This window comes from Aethalodelphis obliquidens, unplaced genomic scaffold (assembly GCF_003676395.1).
Source record: "Aethalodelphis obliquidens isolate GAN/ISIS:26980383/991018 unplaced genomic scaffold, ASM367639v1 scaffold15, whole genome shotgun sequence".
NCBI lineage: Eukaryota > Metazoa > Chordata > Mammalia > Artiodactyla > Delphinidae > Aethalodelphis > Aethalodelphis obliquidens.
This window is the reverse complement of record NW_020837959.1, coordinates 19,978,174-19,983,640: the sequence shown is the minus strand read 5'-3', so window position 1 is coordinate 19,983,640 and position 5,467 is coordinate 19,978,174. Positions and strand designations below refer to the sequence as shown.

The 5,467-nt window shown below is 37.3% G+C and overlaps 1 pseudogene; it reads right to left on the bottom strand.

The window, feature by feature from the left end:
* Positions 1-2,724: 2,724 nt before the first annotated feature.
* LOC113625492 (pantothenate kinase 3 pseudogene) lies at positions 2,725-3,832 on the bottom strand (annotated as a pseudogene).
* Positions 3,833-5,467: the final 1,635 nt, after the last annotated feature.

Sequence of the window (5,467 nt, the reverse complement as noted above, 5' to 3'; positions counted from 1 at the left end):
AAAGTTCTAGAGGTCGAGGTCAGAAGTCCTAAAATCTGGGAGTCGGAAGGCTGCTTTCCTACCAGATGTTTTAGGGGAAAGTCTCTTTTCTTTTCTTTTCCAGCTTCTAGAGGCTACCTGCACTCCTTGGCCCTTGGCTCCCTATTACTTTGACATGTGCTTCTCTCATCACATCTCATCTCTGACCCTCCTGTCTCCCTCTTTCACTTATAAAGACTTGTGTGATTACATGTACTCCATCTGGACACTCCAAAATAATTTCCCCGTTGCATAATCCTTGATTTAATCACATCTGCAAAGTACTTTTGGCCATTTAAGGTAACGTATTCACTGGTTCTAAGGATTGGGACATGGAGATCTTGGGCGGGGTGTATTTTTCTGCCTATCTCAAGTTCCTTTGTAAATCAGTTCTCAAATTCTCTAATTTTGAGTGTGATTTATTTCTTGATGGGAACCTCAATAATACTAGGAGACCAATTTCCCTACTGTTTTTTAGGTTCCTTTTCCAATATTATTCTGTGTAAGTAGGAGAGAGACACCAACTAATAACAGTGCTTTCTTTATACCTGTTCCCACCATTACCAATATGGTTTAAGCTCATTTTATTCTTAGTGTTATATCCTCCAATCATCAGTTTTGGGTTTTTTTCCCCAAGTCATACTACATATATCTCTAAGAATAATATTACCAAAGTAAAGCTATTTTTAGCAAACACTAAAAATAAACCTAAAATCCAGCATCCTTGGATTGATATACTAAGCCAACTCATTGTAGGCAACTACTCCAACACTACATTTACTTTAAAAAATACTTTTAATATAGAATTCTATTATCCAGAAATTTGGATTTTATCGAATGAGTATAAGGCCTTCCTATCTCCACAATCCTGCTTATTTTTGCTAAAAATAACATATTGTTTCTAAGGTACATTTTCAGTACCTTCTCAGATAAATTCAGATAGAAGGGAATCCTCTACCTTCTAAATTTCTGTAGGATTTAGGCATCATTTGTGGTTTTTATTGCAATTCATAATGTAGTTATTTCTATTTTTATATCTATACCTAGATTTCAAATTACAGAATCTTTGTATAGTTAAGTTTTATATATCTCTTACTATAGAACATAGAGGATATATATGCAGTTCTTACATAGTTTTCTTTTTTTCCCAAGGTACTTGACTATTTAAAAGTACTAAAGTAGGCACTCTGAGAATGTAGCTGCATATCTTGGTGAATACAATGTTCTGTTGTGTTGGATTTTCTTATATAATGAATTTCCAATATAAGCATTAAACTAGGAGTTTTTTTCCCTAATTCATTGCCTAAAGTTCATCGATTGAATCATGGTTAGCTGGCCTAGCTGATAGCATAAGAAGTCATACAAAAACTAATAAGACCTAAATAAAGGTGAAAATCATATCATGCTTCCGTATGGTGATTCTTATACAGAAGCTTAACAGAAAGTTTATGGTATTTTGAGTAAAATGTGAAGTCTTGAATTAGCCAGGTTCGGTGTTGATTCTGGTTTTGCTGCTTATACAGTATACTACCTTGCTATGTGGCTTAATATCTATTTATTTATTTATTATTTATTTATTATTATTATTTATTATTATTTATTATTATTATGTTTTTTTGGAACTATAGTGCTTTTATTACCAGAATGTACAAAACATTGGTCCCTTTATAATTCTGCAATACTGCCTCAGATTCCCACAGTTTCAAACAACTTGTCTTTTAAATTTCCATAACATCCGTTTAGCATAAATGATTTTGTTGCTGTTCACAGTAGAAGACAGTCTTTAGCTTTGATGGTTCAGACCTAATTAAACAGAAATGGCTAACTTTGGGCCTAAGATAAATGTGGTATAGAAAGAAGAGCACAAATCCCTACCAATACACATAAACCATACTCCATTCAAATAGTCCTGGGACCTTACTGAACGGACTTTCAAATAAGTAAGCCTCCCGTTAAAAAACATTTTAAAATGTACTGTCTGATAAACTCAAAATACAAAAAATGCAGTATCACCAATTATGTGCATTTTCTAGGATTCGTTTTAAAATTCAGGCTAATGTTTAACAATAGCATTTCAGTTAAATTATGGCATTGGAAAAGGTTATACTTCTGAGGAAGGATCACATAAACATGCTTTTTGGGAGAAGATATGTTTGGAAAACAACAATAATGAATAATTAATATTGCTTTAACATTTCTAAAATCACATAAAAATGATCATCTTTGATTGCCATTTCAGTAAGTTTCGATACAGGGTATGTTACTGTCCACTTACTAGTAACCAAAACACACATAGAAGACTTGTAACAAATATTCAGAATCTATTATTTTCATGAGCTAAACACTTCTGAGACTTTAAGATTCATGTTTGAACATACAGTACTGCAATGTTGGCTACATAAAATACAATAAATAGAAGATCTTTTTCAGAGGAAGTTCAATCATCAGAGGCTGTATTGCATTTAAGGATTTAACGCTGGCTATATACAGAAGGGAAAGCATTTCACTTTGAAATTCTTTACATTACTGGAGCTCTCATTTTAATATGGCAACATATAGCAGCTTACCATTCTGACACTTAAAAATCAAGAGGAATAGTGCTACTCTTTTATCCTTCGGTTCCCAGTGACAAATAATGCAGTAATTACACCTCTGGTTTTCAGTTCCTCTCGAATGACATTTATTAACAGAGAGAAACCCGATGCTTTAGCTGAAATTTGGCAGCCCAAGAAGTGCACTGACTGCTCCAGAACATCCCTCATGGTCTAGAAACAGTGCTTTCAGTTGACCTTTTGACCAGTAATCCAGGACATATGCCAAAAGTTTCATCGAGAGAGAATTGATACGTAAAGTTCCAACGAAGACAACTCTTTATTTTCTCATTAACAGCACACATTCGTGCCACAGAACCAATGTTGTTGGTGATAGTAACTAACGTAGCTCTTGCTAGATCTTCTTTACCAACAGATTCTCGCTGCTTCTTATAAATCATATTCCCAAAACTAGATGCTACAGCCCAGCCAGACAGACCAAATCTCTCAAAATCTCCTCTGTAAATATCACGGACCAGCTTGTCAGCTTGGGTGCTCTCACCTTTGGATGCCATTTCAAGAGCCTCTTCAAAACTTTCACAGCCAGTCAATAAACTACATAAACCCAGAAAGGTACCCCCTCCAAGGCTTGTCCCAGTTACTCGTTTATAGTTGTCTTTGGAATGGACTGCTAAAATACTGACCCCGGAACCAATGATCACTACCAGCAGTGGTTAGGGATCAGCCAGGTTGAAAGGCATCTTTTGGCATCTCTCAGGTTCTGAGGCCTTAGCAAAATAATAGCACTCTGCTTGTCCATTGAAACTGACAGAATCTATGTACAGCAAGCCCTTTACAAGGCAGTCAGGTTCATCCAGTTTGTGCAGGTGGAGGTTTCCAACTGTGCGAAAACCGTTTTCAAACTTGTCAGCACCACCTCCTGTAGCACGTAGCACTGTGTGTAGTGTTGAGAAGTTTTTCGCTCTTCCCCTTTGGATAAAAGCAGGCAGGTCCTGGGTTGGAAATCTGATAAAGTTCAGGTTCCCTCTCCGGCCAAAAAGTGTTAAATCTTTTAGTTCAAGGCGTGCATCCCGAATACCAGTGGATCCACAGGCTACATTAGAAGTCAGATATTTTCAGATACTTTTTAAGCTCTCAACTTCTTCTTGTTCTTCCTTTGCTGTGATATCGATAGGTTCAAAATATGAGAGCTTTACTAGAGTTCCTCCGATGTCCATGCCAAACCGTGGGAAAGAGGGTTTCTTGGCATCCTTGATCTTCATGGCGTCGGCCTGAGCGGCCAGAGGCAGCCTCGGGCCCTCCTCTGGGGCCGGGCGCGGCGGGGGCACCTGAGATGAGCCCCGGCCCAGGGGGCAGCCCCCCTACGCCCGCGAGGGGCGGCCCAGACCGAGCGAGCAGTGGAAGCGGGGAGGGGGCCCCCGCCGCCGCCGCCGCCGCCGCTCCAAACAAAAGGCCCCGGTCCCCCGAGCCGCCGCCCAATTTATCTATTATTTACACGTAGGATTTTTGAGGACTGAGTTACACATAGGTTTGTTGAGAAAATAGTATATGTGAAATAGCTTTTTCAGTGTTCACTAAATTTATGTTTTAAGAAATCTTAAAAGCAAGAAATGAATATACCAAACCGCAAATCTGATTTTCAGGACTATATAGAAAATCTTCCACCAGAGCCCTTCTCACATGAGCCTAAGAAATATGTGATCTAACTTATAACGGGGGAAAAGGTATCGTGTAAATAGTTTTATGAGACCAGGTTTGTTTCAGTTGTTGTGGTGGTTTTGTGTCTAAATGAAGGACTGAAGTCCATTTTTGCCTCCTTGGAATCAACAAGGAAAATCAACAAGGAAAATCACATGGTCATATTGGGGAGAGTTTTCCTTCCCCCTCAGAAGAACCTGTTTTGACATTAAAGTTCTCTCATTAGATCTGAACCACTCTCCTTCATTCACCTCCCTCTGTTCAGAAAAAATACTCCTGTCGTAGATCTCAAAGAAATCAGGTTTCATCTGAAGCAGAATAAATGATTTAAGAAACTGGATTATTTTAAGAGAAAATTGGTTTGGCATAGTAAATAATATTAGTAAGAAAGTAAAAGTATCTTATTGTACCTACCCAATTTTTCAGACTTCCCCTGATAAATATTCTCCTAAAATTATTAGATTTACTCAGAAATCACATTTCTTTTATAAACATTTCTTTGTAAAACACCAAACTATCTTCAGTTTGCTCTGAATCACTGTTGTCCTACCTAGAGTCTAAATAATTTGCCAATGAATACATTATAACGTAAGTATTATAGAGTACAGTGAATTATAATGGCTTGTGTCACAATAGAAGGTAAGTGTTCCATCCCATTCACGTTGCAATTTGACAACTTCCTGAAGCAGTTGTTGACAAAATAGCACGTATGAAAGGAAGCTTACTTACCCTTTAGCCCTTTGGTACAATCAAAAGAACACAACTGTTTAACAAGGGAAGAATTAAAGTTTGAACAGCAGTGCTCTGTCTGGGGGGAATTCTAGTATTGCTTATGAAAGATATTCAGGGAGACACCTATAAAAACACAAGTCGACTGAAGTTTGTAAATTAATTTAGCAATTGCTATGACAAAGCTAAGGGCATGGAGCTAGCTAATAAAATGTGTCCGTCATGGAGGCTTTAAATAAAAGTGGAAGAGAGCAGTTATTGTAGACTTTAATGGTGCTGCAATATTTAATCTTTTCTTCCAGACATGACCTTGTATAATAAATCCCAGGTTGTTTTCTGAGAAAGGAGAACTTACTACAGCTATACAGCTGTCATATTTCCAATATTTTTCTCTTTTACCTTTATGTCAAATGTGTTCTGGATTTTTAAATTCATATGATAATAAAACCATTAGAGTTTTATTCTCTTTA